The sequence below is a fragment of the Equus caballus genome, chromosome 1 (assembly GCF_041296265.1).
Source record: "Equus caballus isolate H_3958 breed thoroughbred chromosome 1, TB-T2T, whole genome shotgun sequence".
Taxonomy (NCBI): domain Eukaryota; kingdom Metazoa; phylum Chordata; class Mammalia; order Perissodactyla; family Equidae; genus Equus; species Equus caballus.
The window spans coordinates 171083629-171097019 of record NC_091684.1 but is presented as its reverse complement, the minus strand read 5'-3'; the positions used below and the strand labels follow the sequence as shown (position 1 = coordinate 171097019).

At 44.1% G+C, this 13391-nt stretch overlaps 1 pseudogene; it reads right to left on the bottom strand.

Moving 5' to 3' along the window:
- Positions 1–3335: 3335 nt before the first annotated feature.
- On the bottom strand, positions 3336–3956 carry LOC100059148 (ribonuclease 7-like; annotated as a pseudogene).
- Positions 3957–13391: the final 9435 nt, after the last annotated feature.

Here is a 13391-nt window from a genome sequence, read left to right as displayed (position 1 = left end):
GTTCTTCCTTAAGCTCTTATTTTTAGCTTACAAACAAGTAAATTTTAATAATCTCTTTAACGTGTTGTATTTGATGATTATTTGGAACTATTTATAAGTGTAGTTAATAAGACTCCTTTGAACATTTAAAAATATATTTTATAAGTTTAATATATTCCATGTCCTTATAAAGCAATCAGTCATCTGTGCTAACCAACAAGACATTCCTGAATACCTAAAAAACTCTTATAAATCTAGCAATTTATAAATATGGTGATTCAATTCCTAAGTTTTCTTAAATGTTCCAAAACCAATTGTAAAGGAAAGTTCTATTTCAAATCAAACATCTAAACCAATTACACATTTTAAATTAGAATTGCAAGGCCAATTTGTTACTGTACCAGAGTAAATTCTCGAAAACACTGCAAATACCTAAAACACCAAGTATGCACAAATTTCTTAATACAACATATTAATACTATGGGCTTGATTCTCTTACATACTTCTATTCTTAATTTAAAGTTTTCTGGATATGAAAACAAACTTACCTACTAGGAAATAATTATGTCATCCTAGAGGGCTGGGGAGCCCCTTCCCAAGTGAATTTTGGGGAACACATTCTCGGTGGCCCAGCAAAGAGTTTGTCCCCAAGGCTTTCCAGCAGCACTTCTCAGGCCCCCAACTGCCCCACGGAGCCCTGTGGTAAGCATGCTGTGTCATTACTCTCTGAATGGGCCAGTTCCACAGCCCATGGCCCCTAGATTCAAGTTACACCCCATCTAATTCTTCCACCTACACACGGAAGTCAGAAACTCCTACCCAGGTTGCTACACCACTTGTTTGGATATAATTACTCTATTTAAGGATTCATTCTATTCTGAATTCTTTCCACTCTTTCCAGCTTCTGGGGCCACAATTCTTACAAATACTGAATGGTCAAATGTCTCCTGGCGTTGCCTGACTGTGATTACGGTCCTAATGTTGTGCCAGAGGCATGTAACAGGAAGATTAACATTTAACAGAGAACAAACTTTAGGTTGGGATGAACGAAATCCTAGGGCAGGTGGGAGAAAAGTGTTATGAAATACGTTTGATTCATTATACTCTTCTGTTATTGTTTGATAGTGTTTCAAAGGTGGTATTTTCACTTGCTTCCTAAGCTAGATAATGAATCCTTGATTGTAACAACTTAGTTGTGTTTGCCCAGCTCCAAATCACAGCCCCCTCCAAAGCCCTAACGTGTGTTGGGCACACGTTCGGAACCCAGGGATATTTGGAAAAAAGAAAGCTCGACAACTGTTATGCCCTCTTAAGGCAGTACCTGGGGTAGATGAGGAATTGCTGCAGGAAGAAACAAACAAAAATGAAGGAGTTGACACAGGAGTCTCTGAGATTAGGACCTTAAATGATTGGGTGTGATGTTTCTATTAACAGAGACTGCAGGAGGAGGGGCAGGTTTGGAAGTGAGGCAGATCTGAGCTCAGTTCTGAGTGTTTTTGTTAAGATGTCTGCAAGACACTGAGGGGGCCGGTAACCGTAGTTAGACAGGTATATGTACCTGGAACTTGGGTTCTGATCAGAGCCGGAGATATGTTTTTGGGAGCAGGTAAGTGGCAGTTGAAGCCATGGAAGTGTAGCAAGGCATTCAAGAGGGTGTGGTGTGAGAAGAAAAGAAAGCTAAGAATAGGACCTTGAGAAACACCATCATTTAAGGTGCAGACAGAGGAAGTGGAGCCTGCCCACGACACTGGGGAGAAGCCAGAGGGTAGAACAAAGTCGTTTTTCTTTCCCTTCCAATATGCCTTCCTTGATCAGAAGCACAGGGGTGGGTAAGGCAGTGATAGTGATGGGCAGAGCGTGGTATGGCAGGGCCGCCTGGATGCTGTGGACGAAGTTGTATTTGGGGTAGGATAGTTTGGGTGTGGTATGTAGCAGGATCTCTGCCTTAGATCTCTTCTTCTAGAAAGAAGGGAGGGGGCTGGCAGTTGGAATTCTTGGATTCTCTGCTTTCTCTGCTTCTTCGCATTTCACCAATCATCCTTTCCCCATTCTGAGCTCTAGTCTGTGTAGGAAAATCTCTTTCTAAATATGGGAGGGGAGGTGTATGAAGGAGGCAGAGTTGGTAGAGGGAAGGAGAGAGGCTGCGTTACTGCTGAGTGTGCACGTGTGTGGATGTGTGTTTGTGTTGTGCATATACGGGCACATGTGTGATTACGTGTCCCTGGGTATGTGTATGAGTGTGTATGTCTTACGTTGATATTTCTGTGTGTATATTTATATAATATGTGCATACTTTTCTCTGTGTGTCTATCAAGATAAGTATAGAGATTAAGAGGAAACGTTGAGACACTTTTATGCCAATTTGATAGAGTGATTTTATGTTAATTGAATCTAATAATAAAAAATTTGGCCTTTTATCTTCTACATCTGTACGTTCTGTTTCATTTTTCTAGTAACTCATTTTATTGTATTTTATGAAAGTATTGGCCTGTGGCAGATTCCACATAAAACTACTCCTTCACTTCATTTAGTCAGAGAAGCCCTAATTAGAACCAGATCAAGATTCTTGGAAGGTCCTGATTCTGAAATTCCCAAGGGAGGGAAATTCACTTCAGAAGTCTGGGGGTCCTGCCCTGGGTCATATCAGTGAGGCATGAGGTCAGGGCTTGAGCACAAATAAGGGATGAACCTCAGATCTGACTGGCATCCTGGGGCTCAGCCTGCTCCTTCTCTCCTTCCTCCCGTTTCCTGTAAGGTGAGACCACCAGGTGGTTCTCATGGCGGTGGAAGGCAGAATCCAGACTGCGCCTCCAAGCCCGGGCCTCCTCGGGCTCTGCCCTCCCTCTTGCCTGTAGGGCAGGGGAAGCTGATGCCTCACAGAGATAAGAAGGGGTTTCCAAACCTCCATGCTTTTCCCAGACAGTAACACACACTCAATCAGGAAGAGCAGAGTCTTTTCTTGCAGCAAAATCAGACACATTGCTTTTCCCAACTCAGGGAACCCAGTGCAGTTAACCCAGCACAGTTTCCTGCCCTCCTTCCTTAGATAAGCTCGCCTGACTGGGATCCCTTTGAACTGTCCGGCCACAGCCCTCCAAGGCCCTGGCCTTACTGTGCATTTGTCATTTTATATTCTTTTTCTCTAAGATGGTCTCCAAAATTGTGTATGCCATAAGCCCCGCAAAACCTGGATCCACCCTCGCTGAGATCTTTGGTGCTTGAAGGGCCACCTGGTGTCACATTCAAAACAAAGGAAGCAGCAGTGAAGGGCGAAAGAGAATGACCCCTCCTCCCTCACCATTTGGAGCATCCATAAAACCCTCTAAGGAATTAAGACGATGTGAAGTTGGGTGTGTAGGAGGGAAGTGGTATTTACAAAGAGGGTAAAGATTAGTAAAGAACTCCAGGGAGGAAATGCAGCAGCAGCAGCCTCAAGAGTCTGCAGAGCTTGGGGTGGGGTGAGCACCTGGCCTTAGACAACATTATCCAAGTGCACAAGAAGCAGCTGGTACCTCAGGTTGTCCCTCTGTTGGAGAGGGTCACAGGCCACAAGGAAGAATGTGTCCAATTGCTTCTCTTTGGACCTGCAGTCTGGGTATCTTCCCAAGGTAAGGTCACACATGGTCAGGGACACGGGCTTCTGGCTCTAGTGGCAGTTCTTATGGCCGTTCTTGCAGGCTATGCTGGGGGTCTGACAGGTGGTGGCCACACTGGAGAAGGATTCATGCAGGAAGGTGTTGAGGTCTTTGCAGCGTTTTGTGTACTTGTTGACGTTGCCCATTGCCGTGTTGCATTCCTGAGGCTTGGGCTGCACGTGCTGAGTTTCAAACCACTGAGCTGGGGTCATGTGCTTGGGCTTGGCACTGACTGGGACCTTGGCCACCCAGAGCCCCAGCAGCAGGAGCAGCAGCAGGGAGCAGAGCCCTGCTCTGGTTGGTGCCATCTCTCCTAAGGGGGGACAATGGAACAGAGGGAGAAGTGGGTGGGTAAGTAGGTCACCATGGGGGAGCCCTGCTAGCCCTTCTAAGAATTTCAGACCCCAAGTCAGTTATTGCAGGGCTCCTGTGGCCCCAGGTGTTTAAGAACACTACTGGCATTTTATTGTTCATTCCCAGCGGATAATGTGCCTTTTTATGCCCCCAATAAATACTTAGATTGTTTTTCCCTCATAAGAGTTTTATGAGGTGAGTATGATTATTTTTTTATATATATATGAGCAAACTGAGACTCAGAAAAGTTAGGGGAATTGCCCACCATCACACAGCTAGAGAGTGTCAAATACAGGATTTTAATCAACGCCTCTCGGCTTCCAAAGCCCCTATTCTTTCCACACTCCCATGTTTCTTGTTTGAAACTCTGAGAAGTCAGACCACAAAGGGAAATTAATCTTGGAAGAAAAATGGGCCAACGGTCCATACCCCACTCTCCCAGGCTAGCTCTGGTGTTCCTGAAAGAATCGATATTAAGGTTGTGGAGTCAGGCTAATTCCTCTCTCTTCTGTGGCCCAATTTCTCACTGACGCTAGTAAAACAGTCTACCCCAGCAAGTTCATCACTGCTCTAGCTGGCAAAACAGGTTGGTGAGGTAGGTTTTTTCCATGGCAGATATTTTGCCCTGTTGGAGAAAGTCTTGGAATGACAGATGGTCAAAGCTGGAAGAATCCTTAGAGATCATCTCAATCAACTCCCTATTTCACAGATGAAGGAGCTAGAGCTCTCGAAAGAGCAAGTGCCTTTCCCAAGGCCACCAAATGACTGGCAGAGTGGGGCCAGGAGCTTCCTGACTTTCAATCCACCCCTTTAGTCTAGAGCCAGGCTGCAAAGGGAGGGAGAAAGTGTTTCCCATTGAGGCAGAGCAAAGTGAATGTGTCTCTGTGGTTTGAGTGGTGCGTGAACATTGCCTTCAATAATTCTCTCCTAATCCTTCTGATAACATTTAGGAGAAAGTCTCCTTTTAGAGCAAGAAGGTAAATTCTTTGTTTCTCCTCCCTTTTCTTTTTTTTTTTTTAAAGATTTTATTTTTTCCTTTTTCTCCCCAAAGCCCCCCCGGTACATAGTTGTGTATTCTTCGTTGTGGGTTCCTCTAGTTGTGGCATGTGGGACGCTGCCTCAGCGTGGTCTGACGAGCAGTGCCATGTCCGTGCCCAGGATTTGAACCGACGAAACACTGGGCCGCCTGCAGCGGAGCGCGCGAACTTAACCACTCGGCCACGGGGCCAGCCCCTCTCCTCCCTTTTCAACAGAGACGACTGACCTCATGTTGCGTCTTCAGCTGAAAACAACATCTGGATAGAATCTTTAATAATTGGATGACATTCATTATATTTATTTTTACTTCTATTTATTAAGTGACGCTAGTATTCTTTGAAATATGGTGTTACACAGTTTCATTTTCAAAGCATTATTTGAGCTAACTAAGTACACATATATTTAGTAAATTATAATACTGGCAGTAAGCGGATATTGCAACAATTGTCAAGGGTGGAAGCAAATGCCTGAAGATGGGGAAACTGGTCTGGCTACAGCCTCTCCAGCCCCTGTCGGTGTGTTGGACCTCACCCAGCATCTTGACCTCTGGGATTTCGACTTCACTGCCTTTGAGATAAAATGCTCCTCAAAGTGGCAAAAATCACTGAGATTCCTAGGATCCGCGTTGCTGGACGGGAAACTTCTGAGATGTTTGTCCCTCTGCCTCCAAGGTGGAGCCTGGTTCACCAACAGCCTCCTCCTTTCCACAGGGGGGATCCCTTCATTCATGCCTCCCCACAGAGCTAACAAAACATGATTTTTGAACCCAGTAGAACATTATCTAGCAGGCAGTTGACTTGGGCCCCAGGGAACAAATATATATGTATTTACCCAGGAAGTCATTTCTGTTTTGCAGGCCCACGGCCAAGCCTCTCCCATTGGGATGGAAGGATTATCGAGTGATTACTCATTAACAGTTGCAGATCAGAGCCTCCAGGCTTCAGAGTGAGAGGATGGGGTTGGAGGAGCCAAGGGCTGGCATCAACATGTTGTGCTGACCAAGATGATTGACCACAGACTGTGTAAACTCTGGATTCAATTAAGTTGCCAACATGCTTTCCCTCAGGCAGGTGCTAACCCTGCAGCTGGCCAGCCCCACTCTTAGAGGGGAAGGGGTTCCTTTGATTGTGTATTTGATCCTAGTCATTCATCACACGTCTTCCCAACCACCGCAGTCTCAGGGCTGTTTTATCCATTAAGCACTAGAGGCTCAGTGCCTGGGGTCTGGGAGGTTTTCAAGAGCCTACAGTATTTGAGACTGAGAAAAAAATATATTGGCTCCAATATAGGAAAAGTCAACTGCAACATCAAATTTAAACTATTTACTTACCTGCTACCACAGTAACATAAAGTTGATTTCATTTATTTTGAAGTTTGGTATGCATACGAAATTTATTACATTGGAAAAACAATCTTAGGTTAGATTTTCTCATTTTGCAGAAATTCTCAAGTACCACAACTGCGGAAGGAATAGTACCAATCACAGATGACTTGTAGTCAAATAATTTCAGAAGTAAAACTTTCAAAATCATTTCAGATACATTTCTGCAAGAATGATATTGAATGAGGAATATATATTTTATACGTTCAATGTGATGTGGTGAAATGTTAAAGTGTCTGGTATGCTATGGTGGTGTTAAACATGGCCCTAGATATTCTAGGGCCCGTTTCCTTGAGGGTAATATTTACCACTTTACTAAAGGCAGCCAGGATAGTATACACCACACTACTTAAGGGTCAGGTCGGCACAGGGCTGTACAACAGCAACAGGCAGAAAGCGACACTACTCACCGCCATTCAGTGAACATCCACTATGTTCTTGGCATAGTGCTGTTAAGTACTTTGTTAAGAATCATAGCTATTACTTAAAAAAGTGCTTATTGAGTGCCAAGGCAGGAGACTAGGAGAGGTTAGGGTGACAGATTTAGTCAGTGGCAGGGCCAGGATTGAAAAGGAAGTAGGTCTGGCTCCCAAGTTCTGCTGTCTCTCCCTGCCACACTGCTTTCCAGTTTATTGATAGTTACCTCATGAGCTGAGAGTCTTCTCGCGACCAAGTTCTATTCTAATAGATTGGTCTTCCTTTGTCTCCCGGACGTGTTTCGCTCTCTTTGACTTTCCTTCTGTTTTTTTCCTCTCCCTGAGAGCCCTCCCTCAGATATTGTCCATCCTTCAGAGCTCGGCTTGATCATATCAGCTTGATTGTGATCACATGCCTGAACCTACTCTACCTCAGGCTAAACCATCCTGAACATAACCTCCTTCAGCATTAACTCTTGGTACCGCTCATTTGGGTCCTTAATCATGTACCATTTTGTTTGTTATTCAATTCGTACACGTGTATCCAGTCTTCCCTATTAGAAGGCAAACTCTTGGGACAGGAATCAGTCCTTTCATGCTTCTCTGTCTCCATAGCGCCAGACACACTGAGGCTCATAGGGACACTCAGTAACCATGTGTTGAACTGAATCACCACTCTGGTCCTCTCAGGCTCCTCATCATTTGTAACACAAAGAGTTTCAGTTGAATAATTTCTAAAATGCCCCCTGGTTCTAACACCCTGTGAAACAAGAAGAAGCATCAAACTGCTAGTAGCCAGACTAGAATGTTAAGAAGAGGCCCTACAGAAGACCATGAAGGTAGGTCAAAAGAGGGAGAGTAGAGAATAAACAATGATCCCCCAAAGACCAAGTTTTCAGGCTACCCTAGGAGGGGTGGGTGAGGGTGCCAGAAAAATCCATCTGGGTTGCTGGTCTGAAGGACAGCAGCACCATGAGAGTAGCCTTTGAACTACAAGTGCCACCCCCAGAGTGGTTCATCAGGCTTCACTGTCCAAACAGCCTCCTGGTGGCGAGAGGCAGATTCTTTAGGAGGAAGGGGGTTCTGGAGGAGCAGGACTGGTGCAGGGGGCCCAGGGCCACTACAAATGACCAGAAGTGGCTCAGGGGGAAGTGGGGTGTACGTTTTCTGATGCTCTGTTTTGGTCCTGTATGAGATTGTCCAGAACTGGTTCCTGGTCCCTCAGCAGAGGGCAATGGTGGGATCTGGTCATAGAGGTTGTGCATGAGGACAAGTTTCCGCTGTGATCGATGAGCTGAAAGCTACACTGCTCTGATAAGTTACTTATGACAGCATGTGAGAAGAAACTCTGCTGATGCTGCTTTCTGTAGATGCCAAGGCTGGGCTTAGCTGGGATGCAAAAACCTTGAAGTAAAATTTACCCGGAGACATTAAACCAATGAAGGTATAACGTTCGCTTCAGGAGGCAAGTGGCCACTGATAGTATTCTGTTTCTCTGGGCACAGCATAGAAGATTTTCAGCTAACTTTCTGCCAAACGGCTCACACATCCATGGTGTACCACCTGGGACCAGGACAGGTGACTGGAACGAGCACTTGCTCCTCACAATAGATTTCCCTGAGCTCCTGGCATTTGACTGTTTCTGGCTGTGAATCATTGTTGCAATGCTAATTCAAAAATGAGACTGAGAGGGGCTGGCCCCCTGGCCGAGTGGTTAAGTTTGCGCTCTCCGCTGCAGGTGGCCCAGTGTTTCGTCAGTTCGAATCCTGGGTGCGGACATGGCACTGCTCATCAAGCCACGCTGAGGCAGTGTCCCGCATGCCACAACTAGAAGGACCCACAACAAGAATATACAACTATGTACTGGGGGGGCTTTGGGGAGAAAAAGCATAAAAATAAAATCTTTAAAAAAAAATGAGACTGATATTGTGAATCTTTAGCTCCCCAATTACTCTGTGAGTATAGATAACAACATCCCTGGGAGAAGAGGGAAAAGAAGAGAATAATGCAAATAGAATGAAAGTCCAGGAAACTGGGTAGAGGCAAGCTCAGGCTGGAAAAGCCCAAAAGGAAACAAGAAGGATGAGAAGACTGCAGGGCAGCGTCCTGCTCCTGAGCAGCTCTGGAGAACAACAGGGCTACCTTGCACCAGCTTCTCTGAATGCGCTTCTTGGTCTGTTTGCTGGGATCCGAGGTCTTGGCAACGGGTCAACCACCCAGGCAGGGGAGCTAGGTTGGTTTCAGATCAAGGCAGGAGACTTGTCAGAAGCTTCCGCAGGGAATCTCTCCAAGAGGGATTCTCCTCCAAGAGAAGTCCCTGGCTCTGAAAGTCCATGGCCACATGATACCCTGGATCCTGATGTTTGAACTCTGAGCCTCAGGGCTCTATCATGTGAAATCCAGTTGCCACACTCCTTCTGGGAAGCCTCACTCTGTTCCCAGTGGCTCTGTTCCCGGTCCCTGTCTCCCGCCAAGTCCATTTTTCTTTACTGTGCAGCTCTTTGGGGTCTTCTCAGGGACCCCAGTCCCACCAGGATCTTGCCTCAGTGGGTGCACTATCTCCCTTTGTTCCTGACTCGAGGATCTGTCCTCAAGAAGGAGAGGAGGTAATCTTCCACCCAACCAGAGCCGAGGCATGTGGCTCCCCTCACATGTCTTTTGTGGCCTTTAGCTTACTTACAAGCCCGTGTGCAGCATTCAGACCTCCCAGGGATGAGAACGACAACAATGATAAAAACAATCATAGCTGCATTTACTGAGGGGGCTCTATGTTCCAGACACTGTTCCAAGTGTGGCTGTTTTCTCATTTTTTTTTTTTTTTTTTTTTTTTTTAGCACGTGAAGGACCTTCCTACTGCCCAGCCCTGTAACTATCTTACTTTCCTCACTTCTTAAAGAGAAATCCTGGGCAGAGACACAGATCCACAGAGAGCAAGTTAAGGAAACCTCATTAAGGCCAGTGTACTGTTACCCTAGGCTGAATGCAGACATGTGCAGAGAGTACACAAAGCCACAAGATAATGTCTTCTTTCCAAATTTTAATAAGACTATTTTTTGGGGAGAGAAAGTAATTTAAAGCATTATTTTAACATAAAACTATGTTGGAGTACCTTGAAAAATTCAAATAAATTCCTTTTTTTTGCAATTTAAAATGTTTTTACTTTGAAATAATTTTGAATTTATATGAGTTTCAGAAATAGTACACAGAGCTCCCCTATATGCTTCAGCCAGATTCCCCAATTATTAACATTTCTGAACTATTTGAGAATAAGTTACAGACATGATGTCCCATTACCCCTTAATACTAAAGTGAGTGTTTCCTAATTACAAGTCCTCTTGCCTACATAAACACAGCACAGCCGTCAAAATCAGGAAAGTAACATTGATTCATTATTACCACAAATGAAATTTTAAGATAACATATAAAGTATCTATGCATATGGCTATTCTACAAATATTAGTTAAGTGAAAGGAGGCTTCAGAGAAAGCTCATGCTTGCTGGGCACAACTTCGGATGTTTTAATTAATTCTCTTCTGCCATTACTACCACTTTAGGGAAAAGTCTGAGAAACATTGCTTTGTGGGCTCTAGCTGACCATGAAAGCCCAGCCTAGGGTGTGTCAACTTTGAGAGTAAAGAATGGTGACCCTTACCAAAGATAAAATGTTTCGGGATGTCTTGGGCCCACCAGGAGGTCCACCAAATGGAATCTCTGCAATGCTTTCAACCTGGCCCTAAATAGCAGATGGGAAGTGAAGACCTTTGTTTTTTCTGCATGTCCCTATTTTTGTCTTCAACAGCCAATGGCACGGCCCAGGGACATGCTTGACTAGTTTACCATCAAGTCCTTGGGCCATTGTTTTTTCCATCTCACTGACACAATGTCAGCATTCAGGTGAAGGGGATGTGGTCCACAGGTGAGAAGCAGAAATGTAAACGTGTCAGGATCATGGGCGCTAAATGCTCTAAATGTTTGGAGGAACATGTGTTTGTCTCAAATCTGGGAATCTGCTCATTTGCAGATTGATTTGTCAGTCCATATATAGTGAGTTTGATCTTGGAAAAATCCATGTATAGTGAGTTTGACCTTGGATATCCATTTGGGACCACTAATTAAAATGCTAGTTTGGAAACATCACCAGACTGGTTTAAGAAACCTGTGTTCTTACTTAAACTAGCCATGTGATCTTGGACAAGGTGCTTAAGTCCTCTGGGTCTTATTTTTCTCGTTTCCAAAATGAGAAAGGCAGGACTAGATGGTCTCTGAGGTCACTGGATACAACCACTTGTAACATTATAATTTTATGAATATCTACTGAAAGAGCCTAAAGCTATGCAGATGTGAAGTTCTGTCTTGTGTTAAATGCCATGGCCCAAGCAGGAATTTGTACTAATTCACACCAGATCAGTATATGTTTTAAAGGTGTAAGTTCAACTGAGTTTCTATGTGAAGACCATAGGAAGTAACAACTATGATGTTCTCCCACTATAACCAATCCATTAGAAAGCAGTGGAGGACCACGAGCAGTTGGCATTGGTGGTAGTTTTGAATAAGAGAAGACAAACTAGGAAATGGAGCTGAATCAGAGGGTGGGAAATATATAACAGGTCTTCCATGAAGGAGATGAGGGGATAGTAAGCTTTCCTAAGGACTAGTTTAAATGTCTCAGGAGGGGAAATGCCGTTAGAGCCCTGTCTCCATTGATTGCTGTGAAGATCGAACACTTTGGAGGTAAGAGGAAGACACTCTCAAAACTTAGTGGCTTATCCTCTGCTTTCTTTTCATATCTTTGAATTCATGGCAGGTAGAGATGAGAAAAATCCCCCTCAAGTAAAGCAGTCTTCACAGAAATACATGATAGCCTTTTTTTTTTGCTCCCATTGAAAGCATTGCCACGTACTCACCCCACTCCAGATTACCTTACCTAGAGAAATTAACGCATATTGTCTTTTTTGTCTGACCTTGAACCTTACCTTATTTACTCTTGGCTAGGAACTTTTTTTGGCGAGGAGAAGCTGAGGAGGAGCTTGGCCTCCTTTGTTTAAATCCTTTGTTCTTCTGTAACGGAAGTCAGGCCTGTTCCATCCATCATAGGTTTGGCCACTCAACGTTTGACACCACAGTAGTAAATATAGATGATAACACCCCTCAAACTTTTCCTACATGCCAGCCACTGTACTAAGTGCTTTATATATATTGTCGCATTTAATCTACAGAATACACCTATGATCTAGGTTACCTTTATATTGATGAGGAAATTCCCATCTCCCTAAGTTGAGAGGATTTTCCATCATAGCGTGTATTTCCATTACGAGTAGACATCTTTCCTTACCTCCCTTCTTGTGAACCATGGACTTCCTACAAAGTCTCAATAGTGGGCTTTCTCATGCCCCTATGGCTTCAAGGACGCTCCCAAGCTTACTGGTTTTGGCGTCCTGCATGGGTAAACGTTCTGTTAAGAGCTGTAACTGCTCTTTCTGTCCCTCCGTGGTGGGATGAGTGTAGGAAGAGGACTTTAAAAGAGTTTGGATCCGAAGTCTTCCAAACCCTGTTGGAGGGCCAGTTGTGCAGGAGCATAGGAGAAATGTGATGAAATGAGCCAAGGCTCTCTCAGCGAGAAGGCTCCCTGGATGTTGTTGCTACTGATATGTTCTCTGCTGCTATAGCTCTAGGCTTATTCCCTAGAAATGTAGACACTATGAAGAGGACCAACTGAATCACTGTGTAGAGAATGGTCCTCCTCTCAAGGGCATTTCCTCTTCTTACATCCTGCTCTTGAGATCAAGACCCTTCTCTTCACACTGACTCAGTTGGCTCTCTTCATAGTGTCTGTGGGTCATTTACTTCAGAGTGTGAAAACTTCAGGGAACAAGGGTCATGTGAAAAAGTCTTCTACCTAATCTACCTCAATCTTACTACTAGGAAAGCTAGCTCTCTCCAGCTCCAGTTTTTGGGTTACTTTCTTTACTGGATTCCATTTCTGCTCCTTAGGTCCAAGTTGAAACACTTTTCTTTGAAGCCATCTACACAAAGCTGGGCAATACTCCCCTGGACACCCTCCTCCCCTCTGCAAGTTCCCACTCCCAGCCACAGAAATCTCTTATAACTAATCAGTCTCCTTTTCCCATTCTTCAGCTTTTAAATAGGAATGCATCAAGATTCAGCCAGCGTTGGTATTTGGCCCAAACCTGTTATTCATTTTGGACTTCAGCTTTGACCTTTGGAAGGCTGAATAGCCAAATGCCTATTTCAACATTATTCTTGGCATCGCTAAACTTGGCTGTGATCAAGATCATGTGAAGGAATGGAAGACTGTCAAACCTAATCAGTTAAAGCACCAATAATGAGAACAAGCCAAGTCATTTTTATTCATTGTTAATATCTGAATAGCCACTTTCAAATATTTCTGAGCATTCTAGATATAACTTGGAGTGAAATTTTTCTTATGAACTTTTTTAATGTAGAAAGTCTATCATTCAGTGGAAGTATAAATGCATATTTACTATTTTAAGAAAAATGCTGTAATAATTAATGGTTGTGAAAGCTTATATTATATACAAAATATTAAGAATTTTCACATAGTTAAAA